This window comes from Protopterus annectens, chromosome 9.part0 (assembly GCF_019279795.1).
Source record: "Protopterus annectens isolate FY-2018-M chromosome 9.part0, PAN1.0, whole genome shotgun sequence".
Lineage (NCBI taxonomy): Eukaryota > Metazoa > Chordata > Ceratodontiformes > Protopteridae > Protopterus > Protopterus annectens.
In genome coordinates this window covers 775,157,225-775,184,566 of record NC_056743.1, presented here as the reverse complement: position 1 = coordinate 775,184,566, position 27,342 = coordinate 775,157,225, and positions in this window count along the sequence as shown.

Below are 27,342 nucleotides of genomic sequence, written 5' to 3'. Positions count from 1 at the left end.
TGGGGTCCATTCCTGTCATGGTATTAGAAGCCCAAAAGACTTCGAGAAATTAAAAAAGAGTGATTATATGTCCTGGCAATATGGGAGATGAACTATAAGAGAACAACTTTGCCTGACTGATGGACAACTGTCAAATAAATCAACCACTAATACACTTCCAACATTCACATGGTAAGTACATAAGCTAATAATATATAACTAAGTGCAGTAATGCAGGCTTCACTCCACACACATCTTTTATTACAAATTCCAAAATGCACCCATAAAGTAAAATTGGCATAACACTTCTGGAAAGCAGCTTTAGACAAGACATTGCTTGTGAGTTGTCCATCTCAGATCATGGTCTCCTAAAAGGGCAATGGCTAAAACTCAATGAATTCCTAAACAAATTATCAAAGAAATAGAAGGTGCTTCCCCTAGAGGGTTGCACCTTACTTACTGGGCAGGTTTTAGTGAAGCTTAAGCTTAGGTTTTAGGTTAAGCTTTAACACCAAGCTTAAACTAAAACATAATCATTAATTCTATGCTTGAACTTTTAGCCTAAGTGTAAGTATAGCTAGTTTAGCTAGTTATATTCAGTCAATGGTTAATCAAGTTTAAGAAAACAACAAACATGTGTGGCTTATTATACAAAATGGCAGACCATGCCGGACATGTCAGTGCTTTTATCTGTACTGTTGAGGGCTGGTTAACTTGTGTTGAAAACACAGTTTTACTACAAAGTTAGAAACAATGAAGGTACCAAAAATGCAAGGGGCACCAAAAATACAGATTGTTGCACAATTTAACAGCACCACAGAAGCTGGTAAAAATGCAAATTCATGTCCGAGCAGCAGTACCTATCATTTCAGCTGTTAACTATACTATGATAAACATTCTATATATACCAAAGAAGAAATTAGAAGTATGACTAAGGATATATATTAGTGAGAACCCAGCCTCCTAATAGCAATGCTGAGAGGCAAATAATGGCAGAACGCAAGTAGTGATTTTATATGTGTGCAGGTGAAAAAGAGCATCAGTGTTTGACAGACGTTAGATAAAGGCAATTGAGATGGACCCATATTTTAGTTTACATTCTGCTGTACTCCTTTCAAGGAATATCACAGAATGGAAACTGTGTGCTACAGGAATGATTAAACAAAACTGAGTTTCCCAACCCTCACAAAGTTGTGCTAGTGGAGGGATTGTTTGAATGTTAACATAAGCCTGCAATAGTTTCAAATGACAGGTCAAAAGGAGCATGAGTTTAAGACTGGAAACAAACCTTTTTGTGCAACTAAGATATAACATCTGATGCTTTATCTTATAGAAGTGGTATTATTCAAATGTATTTATTACTAAGCCAGACAGAGCCACCATGGATGTTTACATTCAGTAATAGTCATGGAACAAATACTAGTGAGTTATACCTCAACAGGAAATGGCCATGACTTTGCTCTGACTCGAAGATGTGCCAGTAGACTTTTAATATGAAATCCAAAGAAGACTCATGGAGATCAGATGTCCAGATGTGTACCCACAGATGGATGACTGACCTGACCATTGTCTATGCACAAATGGATGACCATAGCCAGGCCAATACCCAAAAACAGTTGGATGACTATGGCCATACTAATACCCATAGAAAGGTGGAAGACTATGTCTAGACTAGTATTCATAGAAGAATGCATGATCAGACCGATGGACAGATGGATGGCAAGATACATAAATATAGAAGAACAGGTGCCTAATGTAGTACCCAAAGAAGAAGAAGAAATAACCAGTCACAATGATTGGCCATATCCTTAAATGGATAATGAACTTCAGCATCATATCAGCTAAGATGAATGACCACTTGAGTTTCCCAAAGCACGATGGACCGATAGAAGCCAAACATATCTGCCTATTTAGTCTTCAGATATGTTATCCTGAGAATCTGCTGAAAATCACATAGCACTAAAATGGGGAAGGGAAAGAACAGAGAATTTTAAACTGAAGTCATAATGATGTAATTTTTAAAATAAAACAATAGTAATGATAAATATTTCATTTAAGCAAAATCTAAAAGCTAACATATTGTTCAACATTTTGGTACAGCAAAAGTAGAAATGTAAATGATTACTAATATAAAAATAATGAAAGCAGTGGAAACGCTACTGCCCCTCCCTGGCATTTGCAATTTCTGATTAACTACGGAGAGTAATGTACAAGAGACAGCAGTAACATTAGTGCTATAAATGTTTCAAGCATGCTTTTCCTGACACCGTTTTAAAGTCATGCCAAGGACTTTTCATTCATTTTGGCATGACTTTCAATCAAGTGACTTTTGCTCAGCTGTTTAGAAGCTTTAGCCAGAGTCAGAGCATCAAATGATGGCTATACTCAGCATTTTCAGAAAGCCAAAAAAAGCCCAAGTCTTTTTTTTTTTTTTTGGCTGTTCAAACCCACATGGAAGTAGAGTGTAGTTAAGACAACTTCTTCTGACTGATTTCTCATATTCCTTAATTAGTTTGTGGAAAACAATTAGTAAAAGAAATCAATAACATGCAACATAAAATAATTCTTATAGTAATGTGTTATAGTGTTCATAAAAAGGATCTGTCAGTTATTCTTGTCTTTGTTTTTTATTGGGAGTGGTCACTTTGTGCATTCCCCAAGACAGACTGGACCCCAGTATCGAGTCCTCAAAGACTGTTCAGATTTCCTTCCCATGATACTCTACATGTTTCTCTTTCCATGCCATCAACAGAATACTAAGGTTTGGAACACCCTCCATTAGTGGGGTAGACACAAAACTTTTCTCAGTCACCCATATATTAGGACTACATAGTTTTGGTGGTAGGCCATTTTTTTACTGGCTTTATCCTACCCCATTCCCAAATTGACAGTTTAGCCCTAGCCTTCTTGAAACTGCAAATATGCAGTTACATCAGTGGCAGATACATGCATGATCACATAAAATCAGTCATTCACTGCTGCAGAAACCAAGAGGTCTGAAATGTCTTGCCCCCATATTCAAAGTGTCTGGTCGTCAACTACAACTGTAACATGAGTTTCTTGTCAGCTCTCTGGCTCAGATGCATAAAGTCTTGACGACTCACTAGGCAACTTGAGCTTGATTAGCAACCAGGCATTGAAGCTGTCAGTTTTGTAGGCCAGGAGTTTGGAAAGATAGCCACTCCAACATCCTGTTTTACTTTTCGGAAAACACCACTCTGTTAAATGACCACCTGCAACATTAATAAGACACTGGACTTGTCTCATCACTATCAATGTGAAAAACATATTTATTATGATTCATTACAAAGTAACCCATTCCCACTTCCTAATTTAGCATTAACTATTTCATATATATTCAAGTTATCTTAATTACTTACTGGGAATGAATATTTAGCAAGGTACTGATTTAAATCTACAATAGGGGAAACCGCGATCCATATTGTACTTCCACGCCCAAATTAACTCCTTTTAGCGTTGTGCATGTGGGTCCTCCCTACACGGGCATTTATGTTGTGACATCTGCTATCCGGCCGTCTTTATTAGGCTACCAGCATAATTTAACTTATTTTGTTACCAACAATATAACTTTGTGTATGACTCTTGTCTTAATAAGGTTAGTATGATTTTCGCTTTAATACTGTTTTCCATAATGAATGTCTTTCACCCATGCCAATACATATCGGCGTTGTGCACGTGGCCCATCTTTTAACGAGCATTATACCCAGTTTGAGTAATGATTTGTTTAAATCCCATTCCATGTCTTTATTTAGTCGTTTGTTAAACGCTGCTGCTTTTTAACTGTTCTCAACTGCTTTTATTTATTTAAACAACTAAGAGAATATCCTTTTTTATATTGCTATAACAGAATGGGAAATCACTTACATCTCTCTTTTTTGTACTGCACTCACATTTAACTGCCAGAGTATAGCATATGGGACCTAGCAACTTGCGCTCTCCCTTATTCATATCCACCTAATGTGCTATCATTATTTGTTTGATATATACATGCATTATTGTTTTGTCTGCTTAGACTGAATTATTTTAATGTCCTGTTTTGTCTGCTTAGATTGAAATATTTTTAATGTCCTTATTAAGGTCTTGCCTGTGTAGTCTAGCTATTTTATTGATTCCCTCTCAACCTATTTCTCTCTCTCTCTCTCTTTAAACACACTAGCTCTGGGCTCCTGTTTATCCCTAAGCCTGACTGCCTGAATCTGGAAATACTTTCACTATAAAGAAGTCCACCTTTCAGCTCCCTGTGAGGCTTCCCAGGAACAGTAAAAGAGAAAGTATGTTGCTATAGTCAATTGAAAGACTGTATTCTTTATTTAAATAATATTACACTGCTAGGTTAGGCAGGTTTCCTGAGTCAGGTAGTCAGGTAAGGCAGCAGCCCCCCCCCCCCAAAGCAGCCCATCTATCCCCTCCTCCAGACTATCTTACACTCCCTCTTATCTTTCTCATATCTACATTGTACCATCTCCTTCACCTCCTCTTCTCCCTTAGCCTGGAATTACCCCAGGTGCTGCTTATACTGGAATTATGTCGACTGCCCACTAGGTGGCGCCTTCTCACTTGCTGTTTTTTCATACATCTCTAAACTGTATTTTTTTAACTTACTAGCTACACCCTCGGTTTATTTTAAAGCTCTTTGTGTACTAAGTTATCCTTTCTAATTTTCTAGCCCTAGCTCTACTCTATCTCTTCCCATCTTACTGTGCCCTTAAGTGTCTCTTATCTCTACTCTCCCCTCGAGGCATCTTAAATCTCCCACTGCTAAGCCTCTCACCCCCCTGCTACTCTTTCCACCTGATACTCACCTGTTACCTCTCTATCTCACTGATTGTCTCTCTCTTGACACAAGACTCCTTGTCTCATCCCGCTCCGTTCGCCCTGCGGGCTCACTCCGCTCCCCTACCCTGCCCCCTATTTCCACCCGCCCCCACTACTCCTACACTTATTCCACCAAGACCACACCCCTCTATCACTGCACCAATACCAGAGCTCACATCATTATCACACCACACCTTAGACTTCACTATATAATTAGTCACACCCACCTCTATTTAACTGTCTCTTTCACTCCCATCTCTAAAGACATTACCACACCAACTTACCTCCCACACCACTCACTCAATCCCATTACATTAACTCCACTATGCCAACATCCCACTTCCAACTCTATATTCAACTACTTCTCTTACTCACACTACTTCCTTCTCTTTTTACTACCTATCTCTCAACCTCTTATGAACAACCACTCTACTCCTCCACCCTCTTTTCCTCTAAACATACTTCTACACTACCTCTAGCCTCTACTGCAAACTCTCTAAACATTACATCTACACCCAACTATACACTTCCTAAATATCACAGACTAGCACCAATTAAATATAATAATCCCAATTATAAAAATCTACCCTACTACTCTTACAAGTTACTTTACCAAAAACATATCACATACCTTCACTCCCTACTAGATGGAGACATACATCCAAACCCTGGTCCTAACCATACCTATACCACTGATAAATGTACTTTAATTGCCAGTACCCCCATAACTGCAAACTCTCTCCTTATAGCACATCTTAATATACGCAGCGTTAATAATAAAATCCCACACCTCCATGCCCTCCTAGATGTCCACCGCTTTGATATCATTTGCCTATCTGAAACAGTCAAAGATAATGAAGTCTCCCCTCCTGGTTATAATATCATCAGAAGAGACCGTACTGCTAAAAAAGGAGGAGGGTCGCAATCCTCTATAAAACTAAACTACAAATCAACACCATAGATCTTCACCTACCTTTAGACAACTCAGCTGAATTACTTATCACTAAACTCCAGGTCAACCCTAGTAAAGCTATTAATGTCATCTGTTTATACCTACCACCAGGAAATAATATTAATACCCTTGAAAATATCCTAAATTGGTGTTCTATTAACCTCCCACAGGAAACAATAATCTTAGGAGACTTCAATATTGATTGGCAGTCCTGTAACAATAGTAACCCTTCCAACCATATTAACTTATATGGCTTTACTCAAACTATTAACTCCTCAACTAGAACTCACAGACCCACCAACAAAGAAACTACCTTGGACTGGATACTTACTAATAACCCTCTTCAAACCTACAATGTAGGGATCCTCCCTGATGATCTAAGTGACCACTCCCTAACCTACTTTATCAGATCTAAAACCAACCTCACTCATTCCAACATTGCCAGGACTGTTCGCTGCAAAAAACAATTTAAACCTGATCTATTCCTGTCAGAACTTAAACAATGTAATTGGTCTCCACTAAAATATCTTCCACTTGATGAAGCAGTAGCCTATTTTAATACCACATTCTTATCCATCCTGAACCACCATGCCCCATTACGCTCTATTAGATGCAAATCTAAACCAGCACCCTGGCTCTCAAATACTACTAGGCATAAAATCCATCTGAGAAACAAAGCCTGGGCTAAATGGCGTGCTACTAAAAACCCACTAGATCACTTAAATTTTAAACAACTAAGAAACAATACTAAAATAGCCATAGTGCTAGAAAAAAGAACTACTACCTTCAAATACAGCAAACCCATCTTAATAAGCCTCAAATGTTTTGGAACAGCATTAACAAACTTCTGCACCCAGGTCAATCTACCACCCCTAACCCTCTAGGCTCTAACCCAGACAATCCCATTCAAACTGCTAACTCCTTTAATTCACTCTTTACCAACACCATCCAATCTCTTGCTAGCCATCTTTCACCAGGCACATCAAATCTGCCTAACGCACCTTTAAATCCTCCTCCATCCTTTCAATTTCAACCAGTCCCTACTTCTACTATAAGCTCTCTTCTACTAAAACTGAAACCTTCCACCCCTTCTGCTGACCAACTCCCAGCAGAATACCTTCAAATTGCTGCCAGGCCCATTGCCTACCCCATATCCATTCTTATTAATAGAACTATCAGTGAAGGATATATCCCATCCATCTGGAAAATTTCTTACATTATTCCTCTACACAAAGGTGGGAACTCTAGTGAATACTCCAACTTTCGTCCTATAGCCTTACTATCTCCTCTGGCAAAAATTATGGAAAAATGTATACAGAAGCAACTTCTACACCACCTTCTCCAAAATAAACTACTGGCAAACTGTCAACACGGTTTTAGACCCTACCACAGTACCACCACTGCCCTGCTATCATTTACAGATTCTATCAACAACAAACGTAACAATGGCCTTCTTTCCTCTGCAATTTTTGTTGATTTATCCAAAGCCTTTGACATGGTTCATTATCAGCTGCTCTTGCATATTATGAAATCACTTTCGCTAGATCCATTAGCCATCAACTGGTTCAAATCTTACCTCGATCACAGAAAACAAGCAGTACTTTGGCACAATAATCTCTCTAATCTCTTACCTATCTCCGTGGGTGTCCCTCAGGGCTCCATATTAGGCCCTCTCCTATTTTCTATCTTTATTAATGATCTTCAGTCAGCAATTCCACATACTGCCTGCATTCAGTATGCAGATGACTCCACTATTATCTGCTCAGCTACTTCTCAAATCGACCTGCAGAACATCACCCAGAATGCATTTAATACTGTTGAACAATGGTTTACAAAACGTTGCCTCTTTCTAAATCCAAAGAAAACTAAACGTCTACTCTTCTCCCCAACCCGTAAGTCCACCCCCATCCATTTTACACTTGCATCTAAAGATGGTACTGTTATCTCTCCAGACCTCACAACCAAACTCCTAGGAATAACTATAGACAACAACCTCAACTTTGACACACATATTAACAGTACAATAAAAACAATCAACAAGAAACTTGGATCCCTCTATAGAATCAAACCCTTTCTTACTCCAACAGCCAGGACTGCTATAGCCAGAACACATCTAATCTCTACATTACTCTATGCCTCACCCATTTATACAAACCTTTCTAAAGCCAACATTAACAAGCTGACTGTATCCTATAATAATATTGCTAGATTTGCTGCTGCCTCTCCTTATCGAACTCATCACTGTCTAAATCTTAAACAACTTGATTGGTTAGAGTTTCTACACCATCTCCACTTTTCTCAGCTTACAATTGCCCACAAAACCCTACACCAATCCTCCAATACTCCTATTCTTGCAAGCCTCCTTACCCTCTACCAAAATCCAAAAAACCTACGCTCTTCTAACAAACTTCTGATTAACACCTGCAGATCCAACAATTTGGCAGGAGACTCCCTCTTCTGCAATTCCATTGGTAGACTTTGGAATGCTCTTCCCTCTGAACTTACAACTCTCTGCTCTCATACTCTTTATAAAAAGAAGCTTAAGCTTCATCTCATGACTCACTGGTTATGCTCCTGTTCTATCCCTGACTAACTGCTGCTTCCTCCCACCTACAACATCCTGGTTTAAATAGCCTTCTCTTCTAACTCTGCTCAGGATATAACTTTTTACTGAAGTCTCCACTTAGTTATCAATAGTTCATCTATGTTTATTGCTCTGGCCATGCCTTATACAAAAAAAAAAAAATATGCTCTGTTTTTGTATACAACTAATTGTTACTTCTTTCTTGACTCTATTTTGCTGTATTCTTCTGTATACTTTTTCATGATTGTACTTAATTTTGGTGTTTTTTATTCTATAATGTTGGTTTGTATATCATTTGTTAATGGCTTGTTGTACTCAATATGGAGCTTTTCTCCCCAGGCCTCTACTGAAAATGGACATGCATCCAGCTAGACTAGCCCGGTCAACAAATGTAAAATAAAATAAATAAAATAAAATATACTTCAGTCATGCACAGACTGAAAAACATATATTTTTGTAGCATTACTTTAAATTATCTAAAAACACAAACTAAACCAAAGGATTGCAGCTTACTAAAGCACTTTCATGCTTTTTTTCTGAAATCTTACCAAAAACCTCTCAACAATCATGGCATGTATTGTTTTCTAATACTAACACTTGTCATTAGTTGTCATTGTCTGGTTGTTAGTTCCTAAAATTAAGGCTTTGATCTGCAAACTGTTTTCTGTAGTCAAAGGTACAGGATTTGCTTCTTTCTACCTCAGTTTGCCCACTATGAGATTCTGAGCAAGTCACTTAACCAGACAGTGCTCCCAGGTCACCCCTAAAAGGGGACACTTGGGTCCAGTGGGCTTACTTATTTAAGAAATATATAAGCTAAATTACACCTCTCCCCATTAATTTACAAAATACTTCACTCATTATAATTTCATACATTTCTCAGTTAAAATTTTAATGCAAATGAATAGCAGGAAATATGATTTGCAAAAGCATATATTTTCTAAAAGTTGCATATATGACAAGACTGCTTAATATCAATCCAAGAGAGGACTACAGACAGCAGACCTAAATGTTTCTCCATTTAAGTCAATGGATAGAGCACTTTTTCAGCTAAGTGCTTGATAATGCATGTTTATCAAATCACACCTTCATCAGAAAGAGAGACTATGCTGAAAACAGTTCCTACTTGGGGTGGAGGTATTGGAAATCACAATATTTTTAGTGCATTAATCAAATTTCTTATTGACACTTCTCTTTCAATTGTCATTCCTTTTGAAGAAAAGGCTTTGGTTATTTTTCTGGGTGTCTTTATGGTGATAGTCTTGTCACAACCAGCTGTGCAAAAGGGCATACCACAGTTATATCATGCATTCGTTAAACAGCATCGCTGAACATAGGCTGTTGCCCTTGCCTTGAGATGCAGTGGCCTCAGAGCTGATTACAGCAAGTCTATGGGTGTGGGAGGAAGGCACTTACATGGAGAGTGCCACTGGCATTCTCCCCAATAAGAAAAACACATTTTTGGGATGCAGTGTGAAAGTCACACTGTGAACTTTTCATTCATTTCTATGACTGCTATTCAAGTGACTTTTGCTCAACTATTTTGATCCTTGGGCAGAACCAGACAATCATAAAAGATAATGTATACTTGGCTGAATGATACATTCACTGAGCAAGGTTTCTGTATTTAGAATGTTTCAGTACATTGAACTAGTCCTAATGTGTACTGACCTTAGGGTTGCTTCCAAGAAGTTTCTGGGGGCAGAAGCTGAAGTTCCCTGCATGGGGATCTTGCACTTCAGAAAAAAACATACTTCAAATAATCAAATTCCATGTCAAACCCTTTTTTATTATTCAGCACAGATTTTGACTGAGTGGCTGTGACTCAAGTGAGCCTTGTGTGATACTCAACAATGGTATGGACATGTCAATAGCCCACATGTTTATCAAGGATGGAGTCACAATACCTGAGACACAGCCCCCGCTCTAACATGCAAAGATGTTAGAGTTTATGTCCAGGGATCAGGAAGCAGTTACTTGAAGAGGATGTGGGTTGCCCCCCCCCCCAAAAAAAAAAAAAAAAAAAAAACATTTTTATGGCATTAATGGAAAAAGCCCTGGCAAACTCTTTCTATTCATTTGGCACAGTTTTCAGTCAAATTACTTTTACCTACTCCCTACAGAGCTGCTAACAGCTTTAAATAAGACTTTCCTCAATAATTTTAAGAGTCAAATATACCAAGACAATGTTACTAAAGCAAAACTATTTGCCTTAACATAGAAATGGCTAATACATCCCAAGCTAAGATTGATAGACCACACAGTAACTCATCTTCAAAGATGTCCATACCTGCCAATAATGCAGCACATCACAATTCCACAAACTCTGCATGATATGGAAGTTCCATTTACAGCAAGGTAGTAGAGAACTAATATTTGCTGTAAATTACATTTATATGTTGCATGAGGCTTTATTTTTTTACAGATGAGTATCATGAACAATGTTTCACAAAAATGGACTCTTACTGATAAAGCTGACTCAGTAGTTTGCTTTAAATTCAGAAATTTATACCTGATTTTCAACAGATAGACTACATTAAGTTGCAAGCCATTCAGAAATATGGCATTCAGATATCTTGGACACCTTCAGACAATATGGTAATTAAATATTTTACATACACACACACACACACACACACACACATGCAGATAAAGCTATGCATTCACTTAATCCACCTCATCAACACCCCTGCAAAAATCATCACGATGCATTCTTATTTGTTTCAAAGGATTAACAGTTTTCACTTGTCATCTGCTACATTTTAGCTAGGGAAAATAAATAATGAATTAAGTGGTAGAAATTTAAGTTGTCTGTACTGACACAGTTACTATTTTGTGCTGTAGAAGGGATTCTAGTTAAATTCTAAGAAAATAGCCACATGGCAAAAAAGCTCATAACCCAGTTCTGATTCCCAGTTAACTAATGTTGACTGCATACTGTTATGACTGTGTTTTTTTCTGAAGCTCATTTTATATATGCAGTTACAGTAAGCACTTTATATTATTTATTAATCTATTTATTTATTTATTAAATATTGTGGTAAACCTGCAGTAAAACTTTCTGCTCTAATGCCATGAAACATATTTTTTTCCTAAGGAAAGAAAGACTAGTTGAAAATTCCACTCTATGGCATTTACAGTTAAGGTATAAAACTACAAAGCGTCAGTAAGCCATACGTAAAATAAATGTACTGTTATGGCAAGGACTTTAGCTGACAATATCAAGGTTCTTCCAATGTCTGACAACTGCTTGTGCCAAGAACTCCAAGCAAACCAATTAGGCCATTGCAGAGGAACGATGATGATTAACCCCTTGAATAATTCATTTTTTATGTCTGTCTGGTACTGCTGCTAACAATGACTTTTTTAATTTTCTCTTTTTCTCCTGGATAGCCTGGACAGCTGATAATTACTTCATGGGCCTCAGTAGGTATGTGTGTGTGTGTGTGTGTGTGTGTGTGTGTGTGTGTGTGTGTGTGTGTGTGTGTGTGTGTGTGTGTGTGTGTGTGTATATGCACCTGCTATCATATGTGTCTGGTCTTTAATTTAGAACCCTGTTTAGCCATTTACTTTTTCCTGCCCGTTTTTCAGTCTTTAATTTGTTTATTTAGCACACTTTGGGTATAGGTTCATTTTTTATAGACTGCCACCAGAAGTCTAGCTACAAGACTGCACACCAAAGTTCTCTGCCACTTCAGTCATATTTCCTGATGGTCCCTTAATCTCAGAGTTCATCCCTAATAATGTCCTGTTACATCTGTAAGCAGAATGAGACTACTTTTACAGAATGAGATTACTTCTAGATGGGAATCAAAGAAGGACTTTGAAGATTTCAAAAGACCTAAAGATCTGAAGGAAAGATCTTAAGGAAAGATTACAGACTTAACACATTGCATTTATTCAGGCTGGTAGGCAGGGGAGATAGGAGAAAATTACTACAGCAGCACATTTATGGAGGAAGCAGAATCCATCCATATTCACACTGAAAAAAGAAAATTAGTCTAAAGTTAGTGGGGTGGATTCAAAAGAGAGTTTAAAAGAAACTTCTGTATACAAAGGGTTGTGAATAAATTGTGCTCCCTACAGGAAGGCTTGGCCCACAACACGATTGCTAAGATACTCAATGCAGCAGGAAAGAGAGATAAGGGCTGCTCAAAATCAAGAGTACAACACAAGAGCTCTGGGAGCAGAGATGGCTGCATTTCACTGAATCTAGGCAGATATCTAGGCTGACTTAACATAAACCACCAGGATTCATTCTGTAAACACCTCCTAATATACTTGTGCCTGTACATTTCCCTTAATTTTGATGTGGTAATTTATATAATTCCACTCTAAAACGTACATTTCTTAATGTGAAATGCAGACTTCCATTGATAAAGGACCAAAGCAATGTATAAGAAGGGAGAAGGTTTCTGAGATAAAAAGAAAGACAGAGACAGAGAGAAAATTATAGGGTAGTATATCTCTTACAAACCAAGCCAAAAAACTAATTTTGTGGAGTAATAGTTTACCCAGCATGGGGCAACAGTAAGTTACATTGCTCAAGGAAGTAAATATTCAATGAACCGGGAAAGTCTTTCTTCAAACTTAAACAATTATTTGTGTGAAACTGGTTACAGAGTTAACTACCTGTTGTGTGTTAATGATGGAAGTATTAAAACAAAACAGTGTGTTGAATGACACGTAAAGCCAGAAACAAATAAAATTAGTGGTTCTAAATGGTAATTTTGCTGTCTGCTTTATTAAACTGATTACAAAAGTTAAACAAACTTTTTATTTACATCTACATACTAATCTCAGGCCATTTTTTTGAGTAAGACTATTTATTATATCCAAACTCCACAGGGGGCCATTGCTGTTATTTTCAAAATTTTGCAGGTGTCACTGTTGGTATCATCCTTTCATTCTATGGATTTTAGACAGAATAACCCAGTGTTTCAGTAAGGAATTATAATGTGCACTGTGTTCTGCAGGTGCCAGTGTTGGTATCATCCTTTCATTCTATGGATTCTAGAGGGAGGGAACACAGTGTTTCAGTAAGGAATTATAATGTGCACTGTGTTCAGCAGGTGCCAGTGTTGGTATCATCCTTTCATTCTATGGATTCTAGAGGGAGGGAACACAATGTTTCAGTAAGGAATTATAATGTGCACTGTGTTCTGCAGGTGCCAGTGTTGGTATCATCCTTTCATTCTATGGATTCTAGACAGAATAACCCAGTGTTTCAGTAAGGAATTATAATGTGCACTGTGTTCTGCAGGTGCCAGTGTTGGTATCATCCTTTCATTCTATGGATTCTAGATGGAATAACCCAGTGTTTCAGTAAGGAATTATAATGTGCACTGTGTTCTGCAGGTGGCAGTGTTGGTATCATCCTTTCATTCTATGGATTCTAAAGGGAGAGAATACAGTGTTTCAGTAAAGAATTATAATGTCACTGTGTTCTGCTAGTGCCAGTGTTGGTAGCATCCTTTCATTCTATGGATTCTAGAGGGAGAGAACACAGTGTTTCAGTAAGGAATTATAATGTGCACTGTGTTCTGCAGGTGCCAGTGTTGGTATCATCCTTTCATTCTATGGATTCTAAAGGGAAAGAACACAGTGTTTCAGTAAGGAATTATAATGTGCACTGTGTTCTGCAGGGGCCAGTGTTGGTATCATCCTTTCATTCTATGGATTCTAAAGGGAGAGAATACAGTGTTTCAGTAAAGAATTATAATGTCACTGTGTTCTGCAGGTGCCATTGTTGGTATCATCGTTTCATTCTATGGATTCTAGACGGAATAACCCAGTGTTTCACTAAGAAATTATAATGTGCACTGTGTTTTGCAGGTGCCAGTGTTGGTATCATCCTTTCATTCTATGGATTCTAGACAGAATAACCCAGTGTTTCAGTAAGGAATTATAATGTGCACTGTGTTCTGCAGGTGCCAGTGTTGGTATCATCCTTTCATTCTATGGATTCTAGAGGGAGAGAACACAGTGTTTCAGTAAGGAATTATAATGTGCACTGTGTTCTGCAGGTGCCAGTGTTGGTATCATCCTTTCATTCTATGGATTATAGAGGGAGAGAACACAGTGTTTCAGTAAGGAATTATAATGTGCACTGTGTTCTGCAGGTGCCAGTGCTGGTATCATCCTTTCATTCTATGGATTCTAGAGGGAGGGAACACAGTGTTTCAGTAAAGAATTATAATGTGCACTGTGTTCTGCTAGTGCCAGTGTTGGTAGCATCCTTTCATTCTATGGATTCTAGAGGGAAAGAACACAGTGTTTCAGTAAGGAATTATAATGTGCACTGTGTTCTGCAGGTGCCAATGTTGGTATCATCCTTTCATTCTATGGATTCTAAAGGGAGAGAATACAGAGTTTCAGTAAAGAATTATAATGTCACTGTGTTCTGCAGGTGCCAGTGTTGGTATCATCCTTTCATTCTATGGATTCTAGACAGAATAACCCAGTGTTTCAGTAAGGAATTATAATGTGCACTGTGTTCTGCAGGTGCCAGTGTTGGTATCATCCTTTCATTTTATGGATTCTAGAGGGAGAGAACACAGTGTTTCAGTAAGGAATTATAATGTGCACTGTGTTCTGCAGGTGCCAGTGTTGGTATCATCCTTTCATTCTATGGATTCTAGAGGGAGAGAACACAGTGTTTCAGTAAGGAATTATAATGTGCACTGTATTCTGCCAGTGCCAGTGTTGGTATCATCCTTTCATTCTATGGATTCTAGAGGGAGAGAACACAGTGTTTCAGTAAGGAATTATAATGTGCACTGTATTCTGCCAGTGCCAGTGTTGGTATCATCCTTTCATTCTATGGATTCTAGAGGAAGAGAACACAGTGTTTGAGTAAGGAATTATAATGTGCACTGTGTTCTGCAGGTGCCAGTGCTGGTATCATCCTTTCATTCTATGGATTCTAGAGGGAGGGAACACAGTGTTTCAGTAAAGAATTATAATGTGCACTGTGTTCTGCTAGTGCCAGTGTTGGTAGCATCCTTTCATTCTATGGATTCTAAAGGGAGAGAATACAGTGTTTCAGTAAAGAATTATAATGTCACTGTGTTCTGCAGGTGCCAGTGTTGGTATCATCCTTTCATTCTATGGATTCTAATGGGAGAGAACACAGTGTTTCAGTAAGGAATTATAATGTCACTGTGTTCTGCTAGTGCCAGTGTTGGTAGCATCATTTCATTCTATGGATTCTAAAGGGAGAGAATACAGTGTTTCAGTAAAGAATTATAATGTCACTGTGTTCTGCAGGTGCCAGTGTTGGTAGCATCCTTTCATTCTATGGATTCTAGAGGGAGAGAACACAGTGTTTCAGTAAGGAATTATAATGTGCACTGTGTTCTGCAGGTGCCAGTGCTGGTATCATCCTTTCATTCTATGGATTCTAGAGGGAGGGAACACAGTGTTTCAGTAAAGAATTATAATGTCACTGTGTTCTGCAGGTGCCAGTGTTGGTATCATCCTTTCATTCTATGGATTCTAGAGGGAGAGAACACAGTGTTTCAGTAAGGAATTATAATGTGCACTGTGTTCTGCAGGTGCCAGTGTTGGTAGCATCCTTTCATTCTATGGATTCTAGAGGGAGAGAACACAGTGTTTCAGTAAAGAATTATAATGTCACTGTGTTCTGCAGGTGCCAGTGTTTGTATCATCCTTTCATTCTATGGATTCTAGAGGGAGGGAACACAGTGTTTCAGTAAGGAATTATAATGTGCACTGTGTTCTGCAGGTGCCAGTGTTGGTATCATCCATTCATTCTATGGATTATAGATGGAGAGAACACAGTGTTTCAGTAAAGAATTATAATGTCACTGTGTTTTGCAGGTGCCAGTGTTGGTATCATCCTTTCATTCTATGTATTCTAGACGGAATAACCCAGTGTTTCAGTAAGGAATTATAATGTGCACTGTATTCTGCAGGTGCCAGTGTCGGTATCATCCTTTCATTTTATGAATTCTAGAGGGAGAGAACACAGTGTTTCAGTAAGGAATTATAATGTGTACTGTGTTCTACAGGTGCCAGTGTTGGTATCATCCTTTTATTCTATCTATTCTAGACAGAATAACCCAGTGTTTCAGTAAGGAATTATAATGTGCACTGTGTTCTGCAGGTGCCAGTGTTGGTATCATCCTTTCATTCTATGGATTCTAGAGGGAGAGAACACAGTGTTTCAGTAAATAATTATAATGTCACTGTGTTCTGCAGGTGCCAGTGTTGGTATCATCCTTTCATTCTATGGATTCTAAAGGGAGAGAATACAGTGTTTCAGTAAAGAATTATAATGTCACTGTGTTCTGCTGGTGCCAGTGTTTGTATCATCCTTTCATTCTATGGATTCTAGAGGGAGGGAACACAGTGTTTCAGTAAGGAATTATAATGTGCACTGTATTCTGCAGGTGCCAGTGTTGGTATCATCCTTTCATTCTATGGATTCTATAGGGAGAGAACACAGTGTTTCAGTAAATAATTATAATGTCACTGTGTTCTGCAGGTGCCAGTGTTGGTATCATCCTTTCATTCTATGGATTCTAGATGGAATAACCCAGTGTTTCAGTAAGGAATTATAATCTGCACTGTATTCTGCAGGTGCCAGTGTTGGTATCATCCTTTTATTTTATGGATTCTAGAGCTAGAGAACACAGTGTTTCAGTAAGGAATTATAATGTGCACTGTGTTTTGCAGGTGCCAGTGTTGGTATCATCCTTTCATTCTATGGATTCTAGAGGGAGAGAACACAGTGTTTCAGTAAAGAATTATAATGTGTACTGTGTTCTGCAGGTGCCAGTGTTGGTATCATCCTTTCATTCTATGGATTCTAGAGGGAGAGAACACAGTGTTTCAGTAAAGAATTATAATGTCACTGTGTTCTGCAGGTGCCAGTGTTGGTATCATCCTTTCATTCTATGGATTCTAGATGGAATAACCCAGTGTTTCAGTAAGGAATTATAATGTGCACTGTATTCTGCAGGTGCCAGTGTTGGTATCATCCTTTCATTCTATGGATTCTAGAGGGAGGGAACACAGTGTTTCAGTAAAGAATTATAATGTGCACTGTGTTCTGCAGGTGCCAGTGTTGGTATCATCCTTTCATTCTATGGATTCTAGAGGGAGAGAACACAGTGTTTCAGTAAAGAATTATAATGTCAGTGTGTTCTTCAGGTGCCAGCGTTGGTATCATCCTTTCATTCTATGGATTCTAGATGGAATAGCCCAGTGTTTCAGTAAGGAATTATAATGTGCACTGTGTTCTGCAGGTGCCAGTGTTGGTATCATTCTTTCATTCTATGGATTATAGGGGGAGAGAATACAATGTTTCAGTAAAGAATTATAATGTGCACTGTGTTCTGCTAGTAACTGTGGTGGTGGTGCTGCGGTAGCATTGTCGCCTCAAAGTAAGAAGTTGTCCTGTTTGATTCTCAGCTAGAGTGTCTTCTGTGTGGAGACATGTATGAATAGGCATTCCTTCGTTGAAGGTTGTGCATCAGGGCTGGCAACTCAGCAGGTAAAAATCTACTGCAAGTCATTAGCGGACCAGAGTTCTGCTGTGGCGACCCCTAACCGGGAAAAGCCAAAAGACACAACAACTGTGTTCTGCTATTGCTAGTGTTGGTATCATCCTTTCATTCTATGGATTCTACAGGGTGAGAACTCAGTGTTTCAGTAAAGAATTATAATGTGCACTGTGTTCTGCAAGTGCCAGTGCTGGTATCACCCTTTCGTTATATGGATTCTAGAGGGAGAGAACACAGTGTTTCACTAAAGAATTATAATGTGCACTGTGTTCTGCTAGTGCCAGTGTTGGTATCACCCTTTCGTTCTATGGATTCTAGAGGGAGAGAACACAGTGTTTCTCTAAAGAATTATAATGTGCACTGTGTTCTGCTAGTGCCAGTGTTGGTATCATCCTTTCATTCTATGGATTCTAGAGGGAGGGAACACAGTGTTTCAGTAAAGAATTATAATGTGCACTGTGTTCTGCAAGTGCCAGTGCTGGTATCACCCTTTCATTCTATGGATTCTAGAGGGAGAGAACACAGTGTTTCACTAAAGAATTATAATGTGCACTGTGTTCTGCTAGTGCCAGTGTTGGTATCACCCTTTCGTTCTATGGATTCTAGAGGGAGAGAACACAGTGTTTCAGTAAAGAATTATAATGCTCACTATATTCTGCAGGTTATTATCCTTTCATTAAAGGGATTAATAATAATCTGGGTTACATTATACAGGTCCCACTGTTGGCATTTACCTTTAAATACAGGGATTAATAGTAATGTGGACTACATACTGCAGGTGACACTGTTGGCATTAACCTTTCATTCTAGGGGTTCTAGAGGGCTAGAACCCAGTGTTTCAGGAAAGAATTATAGTGCACTACACTCTGTGGGTGCAGCTGTTGGTACTATCCTTTCATTATAAGGATTAATAATAATCTAGACTACATACTACAGGTGACACTGTTGGTACTAACCTTTCATGGATTCTAGAGGTATAGAACCCAGTGTTTCAGGAAAGAATTATTGTGCACTACACTCTGCAGGTTATTATCCTTTCATTATAGGGATTAATAATAATCTGGACTACATTATACAGGTCCCACTGTTGGCATTGACCTTTAAATGCATGGATTAATAGTAATGTGGACTATATACTGCAGGTGACACTGTTGGTATTAACCTTACATTCTAGGGATTCTGTAGGGATAGATCCCAGTGTTTCAGGAAAGAATTATAGTGTACTATACTCTGCAGGTGCAGCTGTTGATACTAACATTTCATTATAAGGATTAATAACAATCTGGACTACATACTACAGGTGACACTGTTGGTATTAACTTTTCACTCTAGGAATTCTTCAGGGATAGAACCCAGTGTTTCCAGAAAGAATTGTTGTGCACTGCACTCTGCAGGTTATTATCCTTTCATTATAGGGATTAATAATAATCTGGACTACATTATACAGGTTGCACTGTTGGCACTGACCTTTAAATACAGGGATTAATAGTAATGTGGACTACATACTGCAGGTGACACTGTTGGTATTAACCTTTCATTCTAGGGATTCTAGAGGGATAGAACCCAATGTTTCAGTAAAGAATTATAGTGCACTACACTCTACAGGTGCAGCTGTTGGTACTATCCTTTCATTATAAGGATTAATAATAATCTGGACTACATTCTGCAGGTGCCACTGATGGTATTAGTCTCTCATTCTAGGGATGCTCATTGCATTCATAGGTTCATAGGAAATTACTAGGCTAATGGCCTAATAGCCCTTACAAGCCTAGCTAGTTTTACCTAGATTTAACCCAGTTTTCTATCCATAGAGGAAAGATAACAATGGACATCAAGTGGGGGTTTTGACAATTTTTTACAGACTGCCTTTGTCTATAAGTGGCATGGGTGCCACCCTAGGTATGAATTTGTGATTTCCCATCCATTGGTTCAGATTGCACTTAAAGATGGTCAGGGAAGGATTCTGCTTCACATAGATAGGAAGTCTTTTCCAGAGGAGGGGCAATCTCTTCGATAAATATCTGTCTATTCATGCCAGAGATCAGGTTTAGACACTTGGAGTGGGTAACCTTCATGCAATTAGTTTTGCAAATATTGTGTCAAATGCCTTGACCAAGTCAAGGTAAGTGGTGGGGACTGACTTACCCTCATCTGTGGCCTTGGTGACCTTCTCAAAGAAGTCCACCAGATTCAGCAGGCAAGACCTGCTCTTGATGAAGCCAAACTGGGATGAGTCTACAGTCTGAAAATTTCCTATGTCATTGTTAATCAGGTCCATGATCTTTTCCATAATTATCCTTTCCATAGCCTTGCATGTGAGGCTACTCAGACTTATGGGACGATACTTTACTGGGTTCATTGATGATCCCCAATTGTGCAGAGGGGTGACTGTTGTTGTCCTCCCCTCTACTGAGACAAAGCCTGTCTGTGGAGGCTGTGGTTAAATGGAGATCCAAGTGGGTCTGCTAGGTCATGTTTCAAGCTATTTAATAGGTATTCTGGGATACAGTCAGGGCCATTGATGCAGTGCTTCTAGCTTTAGACAGCACAGTGATGACCTGATCTTCTGTGATAACAGGCAAAAGAATGGTAGGGGGTAATTCAGGGAGAGTGACTGGAGGTGATAAGGGGATAGATTTTGAGCTGAATCAGTCAGCAGGTTTGCTCTTTCTTTTGGCTGAGGATAGGTAGTGCCATCTACAGCCAACTCAGCACATTGTTGAGTGTTTCCCTTAAGATTTTGGACATAACTAAAAAATGCTTTGTGGTTATCCTTTGCTTGCGACACTATTTTGGTCTCTTATTTAGCTTTTGAAGACTTGAGTAGTTCCCTGATTTGCATTTTGAGACTAATGAGGGATTTTTTCTCTGTTGTGCACCCTTCGTCTTACTTCTAGACAGGGATTTCTTCCTTCTGTTGTATAGTCTATTTATGCCAGGGGTCCACCATGGTGACTTGTTTTTCCTGCTAGACCTGTATTTAGTTTAGACAGGTACTGTCATTTCTGTGCAGTTCTTTAAATGGTTGTACAGGGCATTCATGTACAGTTTGCATAGGCCTCTGTGTTTTGGGGGTTAAGAGGAGTTTTAAAACTACATATGCTATCACCTAATAAAACATAATTTGCCTTAAAAAAATTCTTTAGGGTTTTAGGGTTTAGTTGCATTTTGTTGATACTGAAGGCAAAGTAATTTCTACTACATCATTTATATGGAATGCTAACTGCCATTTGAAGGGAGGTAGTGTCAGCAGGGTTAAACACAGTGCTCCCAATTTTACTCTTATCTGTATATTTGGTAAGACAAAGGAGGCATTTTTGACATCCAAGAAAAAATACCAAAAAGGGGTAGCTCCAGGACAGAGCAATGATTGTATCCATTGGTGACAGAGAGTGGTGAGGATAGGAGTCCTTCTGCTCATCCCTGTTGTGTACAGCCTTGTATCTAACATTGGAACCAAGTTATTACAACTTTATGTGTCTTAGATCACTGAGGTTATATATGATTCTGTCAGGGAGTGCAGTCTTAAATGCTTTAGCCAGATCAAGGTAAGATGCATGGACATATAAATTTTCAGCCAGACTTGTATCACACACAAAGAAAATCATGACATTAAGTATATAGGCTCTTCTTTTCAAAGTTGTACTGGGTTAGTAATGGAAAATGAGATTTCATGTGCTTGTTTGAATAAATTCGATGGTGATTCTCTCCACTGCCTTGCACAATATGCCCATGAGACTGACTGGTCTGCAATTATTGGGATTTGTATAAGAGTTTTCCTTGTGGACTGGAAGTGCAAAAGTCTGCTTTCAGATGTCAAGGACATAGCCAGTTTTATTACTCTATTAACAATTGCAGAATGGCTATACTAGGCTATTTTTGACTGCACACATCAGGCTCCTTGGTATTTCCTCTTGTCTAATGGAACTGGTGTTTCTGACCTTATTGACAGCACAGGTGACCATTTTAGGCATAATTTCAGGTGAGGTCATGTTGCAGGAAGGAAAAGTGGATGGGGTTGCCTTTGTGGCCTAAAACTGGCAATAATTATATATGCTGGTGAATTAACTAGATCTGGTGCCTCTGTTATGTTGATACCATTTCTTTCTAACACACAGAATTCTTGTTCCTTCCTGTTCATGTTCCAGATGTGGTTGTAGAAGACCTTATTATTATCACCTGTCTCAATGGCGAGTTTTACCTTGAATGAAGCTTTCCTTCTTTTGATTCTTTTCATGAGTCCTTTTATGGATGGGATCGACTTTAGCCTTCTTGTGACAAACTGGTTAAAGTTTGACAGCTTTGTATACTGTCGTCTGGTGTTTTAATAATTTGTTGATTTTGTTAACTCCACCATTTAGGCTTACTGCAAACATGTCCACCATACCTATGTCTTATACCAGGGGTGTAATACACAGCCTTATTATCTGATGTAAAGTGATTGTGCAAGGCATATCTGAAAATTCAGTGAAGAAACTTATCATTTTTATTAGGTTTTAATTAGTTTTCATTCATGCAGTCCACCTAGGTGCGAGTGTGTGTATGTGGGTGTGGTATAGACAAACAACTGAGACAGGACTAGCCACCTGGTGGTGCGAACATTGGCTCTAGATGATTGCCACTGTTGAAGTGACACCTTGACTCCATATGCAAAAATGACAAAAAAAGAGTTGTGGATGGATGAATGAATTAGTTTTTATGTATTGGAGGAAAGATATGTCACTGTGGCCAAAGTGAGTAGGAGAAGAGGGTTGTTCAATATTTGCACTTCTGCATTTTTAGTCTGTTTTTATGTGTAGGTTTAGGACTTGGCAGTCTGAGTCCTGACATTTCAATAGAGATCCTCTGAATTCTGCATTAGTATATTTTCAGTTTAGTAATATAATCAAATTAAGTATCTTTCTTTGGTTGCGGGATTGGTTTCTCTCACCAGCCATCCCAAGCCTTCTTGAAAACCTCTGTGGCCTTGCATCCACTATCCAACCAGGCATACCTCTCAGTTGTCCAGATTTTTCATCATATTTTTGGTCTGTTCCTCAAAAGATTTGTGGTTTTATAGTAAATCACTGAGAATTGAACTCACTAAGTAATGACATACATTTGAGTTTCAGACTTCATATCTTTCAGAAAATGCATGCCAACACAAAATATTGTTATTCTAGCAACGTTTAGTTTATAAGAGCAATATTTAAAATCTGTCCCTATTTTTGGATCGCCCTCTCTTTTTAGGCTTTGTCCAGCTTTCTTGCAATAAGAGGCTGAGAGGCATTTACCCGTATTATTTACTGTGACACCATAAGATTTACATCCTGCATTGATCATAAAGTTACATCAAAGCCAGCTGTAATGTTTTGATAACACGTCTCTTATCAGACAATATAAGCTGATTCTGATTGCTGTCTTCCTTAAGCTTGTAAATTACCCCATCCTTCCTCATCTCTTATGCAGCCTTATGATACCATTCATGTAAAATCCTTACCTCTTAATTGCCCTCTTCACAATTCTTCCTATTTTTTTGTCTGTTTTTCCCATCCACAGATTTCAGCAGCTGTGTTCTTACCACGACAGACCCCTCCTGGCTTTGACAATCTTGCCTACAGGCTATTGTGAGAGGACAAAAAGCATGCAATGACAGATTCTTACTGTAAACTTGCCAGTGAATTATCGAGATGTATACAAGAAGACAGATTTAGAAATCACAGTGTTCCATTAAAAGTATCTGAAAATCAGCCTACCATGGGGTAGATGAAGTCCCAATGCAAAATAGGAGAACTTTCCATGGATTTCCCCAGTCATTTATCAAAAACTACATTTAGAGTCTGCTATCAACAGCAGTTTCTTTACATCAGATAGAATACCTAAGAGGTTCCCCACTGCAATCGCCTTGAGCTGTCAAGCTAAATGACCCCTGCACCCTCTAAATACTCTTAACGTTAAGTCTTTCATGCATGCTTTTAAGCACTTGGGAGGGTGAAAGGCTTGAGTCATCCTGTATAAGGATAACTTCCTCTGTTAAGTGCACGCCATCTATTATTAGTTTCCTTGTAAACACATTTAACAATTGTCACTGTATCCCATGCTGCACTGTACTTTATTTTCTTCATTATTACTGCCAGCTAAACCAGAATAACGTGTGGCCAGCAGTCCTTAACTTGTACCACAGTGCTTCAAATGTCATTATTAAGAACAACAAACAAGAAACAGTTAAATCTTTCCTACCAATATGAGAAAAATAACACTGGGAGATGATATTTTCTTCCAGTTATCCTGCAAATTATGGTAGATTCGCATCTGGGATCTGCACCAATCAGCACTGCATCCTGATAGTGGAGTCTCATTAGCTACTAAAGACAACAGGTAGTGTTTACTATGTTTGTAGGTTCATATGTTCATACTAGGCTGTTGATCCAGTGAACCATTTGCAGCCTAGTCAACAATCCCTACCAATTACAAAGACATGAATTAATACCTGACCTAGTTCAGCCATGTTCCGTAAATGCCAAAGGGGTCATGGCATACTTATGATTGCCCATCCAGGTTATGCTTAAAAAGAGACACAGAGCTTCACAGCTTTGATCTCTGAGGGGAGACTATTCTGTAAAAGAAATGGTGTCTGTGGAAGTTCAGGTCGTTTCAGTGGGTGTTTAGGGTGGTACTAGCTTTGTGGATATGTAGAAGGTTACAAAGGACTGTATCGTCCAAGGCTCTGTAGACAACGCAACAATCCTCATTCAACAGTCAGTAGGAAATGGAAGAGGATGAGAGCACTTTAAGGTGGTCAGGATATCTCAAGGAGGATATGCCCTTGATTTTAATGGAAAGAAAACTCTGTGGTCTCTATTGCTGTGTCATATGCCCAGCCAACTGCATTCCAAAGGGGACATTATATTCCATTACTGGTCTGATAAGGGATACATAGTGTGGGATGATAACTTTCTTGGATCTGAAAAATATGCTCATGGTGATTAGTCTGTCTATATAAAAGGATTTCCTAGGAAGAGTGGTCATATGGTGGCCAAAGGATAGTTCACTGAAAATGAAGATGCCCATGTCTCTAATGACTGTTAGTTTTTTTTGGAGGGGGGGAGTAGGAGTGCCAAGGTTTGTCAAAGTATTTAATGCTGCAATTATTGGCATTTACTTCTTTGTTGATCATTTTGTACTGATGGGGTGTCAAGCTTGCTTTTACACTTTTGGAGTTTTTTCCTCCTATTATATAATTTGTTGATTTCACCAAATAAGTCTGTTCTTAAATGTGGCACTACATGTATGTGTTATGGTGAGCAAGACGTGGAAGTGGGTGTAGAATTTATCCATGAAAATTGCAACATTTGAAGCAGGGTCATCTAGGTGTGGGAGGATGCCTGAATTTTATTATGAAATCCATTTGTGAAGTAGATTGGCCTTAGAATAGTCTCTGAAGATGGAGGGGGTTTGAGGTAACTCAAGTCTCACACTTAGAGTAAATGTTACTGCATAATGGTAACTGTGGGCTCTGAGAATTGGAAGGCCATATTTGTAAGACCCAGGTCTAACATTTTAGAACTCATCACTCGGATTTGGGCTTGTTGGTCCAAGAAGTTGGCATTGATGAAATCCAGCAATCTCTGTATGCATTCTAGTTTATAGTGGTGTTAGTTACCCAGCTAACCCAGGGATAGTTGAAGTCACCCAAGAGGATAGTGTTAAGTACTATGGTAAGGGATCTCAATTTAACATATGCCCCATGGTTAGACGGTGTCATAAATGGGATATGGTAGTCAGCTACTATGTGGTACTGATTTTTGTTTATCAAAAGAAGAATGTGAAGGAACTAAAAGTCATTGACCTGCATTATGAGTTTGGCGGTGACATGGTTTCTTAGAAACACAAATACACTACTAGACACAGAGCTATCTGAGGAGGAGCAGCTGATCTGTGATATCTAGCAATAAGTAGCCTATTTTTTTGCTTATTTGTAGTAGTTATTGCTTATTCTAGATATTTATAGTAATTTTATTGTATACTGCATACTTGTACTGCATTTCATAGCTATTGGCTCACTTGTGATAAACATTTATGTAGTGTTTTCTGCCTAAAATACTTTAGGTAGTAGCTGTAATATTCTCCATATTCCTGTTTATGTTGTGGGCCTAGTTGTTTGTTAGAGGCTGTTTTCTGAGCTCATTGTCCAGGCCATCTTAGTTAGCAAAGACCATTCCCCACTTCAGTGAGAGTTTAGTGTTTATGGTCATTGTCTAATTGGGTTGCCAGGGCTATGGCTTGGAGAAAGCACCTCATTCGTTCTTTTGAGCTTTTTTTAAAGTTATTTCAGGTTTAAACTTTCTGTTAAGAAGTTAACTTGAGTGTTTCAGCCGTTACACACAGAGCTATATGAGGAGGAGGAGCTGATCTGTGATATATAGCAATAAGTAGCCTGTTGTTTTGCTAATTTGTAGTAGTTATTGCTTATTCTAGATATTTATAGCAGTTTTATTGTATACTGCATACTTGTACTGTATTTCATAGCTATTGGCTCACTTGTGATAAACATTTCTGTAGTGTTTTTTTCCACCCTCCCTCCCTATTGGCATCTTGTCTTTATACCTGCTGGCCTTGCAGTTGCCCCCCCTACTCTAAATTTGATCTTGGACACTCCTCCCAGTCTAGTGTCATTAGCTCATTCTACCTAATACAGAGAGAACATCTGAGAAGGACAACCCACTTAGTTTCTTTCCTTCTGTTCCTCCTTTCTCCCTTTCCTAACAAAAAAAAAAAAAAAAATTCCAGAATATCCTTGAGTTCTGACTGTGCTTCTCGAACATTCTGGAAATATAGAGCATGTTTTAGTGCATCTATTAAAACTGTATTTGCCTTAATATTGCTACAACCCAAGTGCTCTAGGCTGCACTGCATCTGAATTGTTTTAGTGTGTTTTAGCTGCTTTTCTGTATATGTAGACTTGCTACTTATTTTACTGTATTACTGACTCTTAAATTATTTTTCAGTTGTGCATTTGCCTTGCTTCATTTAAAAAGTTTTAAATTGCTAATTTTGTAGAGGTTTAATTGTATTTACTGTTTAGGGCTACACACTGAAGTGTGTTAGCCTTTTCTGTGTTTATTTGGTGTACTAGTGCATTGTTTAGCCTGTTTTAACCAAAAAAAAAAAAAAAAAAAAAATATATATATATATATATATATATATATATATATATATATATATATATATATATACACATACTATCTTGCTTCCACATTTCCTGCCTTTTCTAGCTAGTATAGTCCAGATCCCATGCTTTGCTGGTTTCAGGACTTTATTTTCTGTGTTCAGAGCTATCCAGACCTTGCTGTGGTGGAAAGAAGTGCTACTGCTTACCAGTGGGAGAGGAATGGTTTCCAGCTCTGAAATTGTAAGTTTAGCCATTTTGGGCTGATTTCTATCCCTTTCAACTTTCTAGCTAAAATGCGTGTTTGCGCATT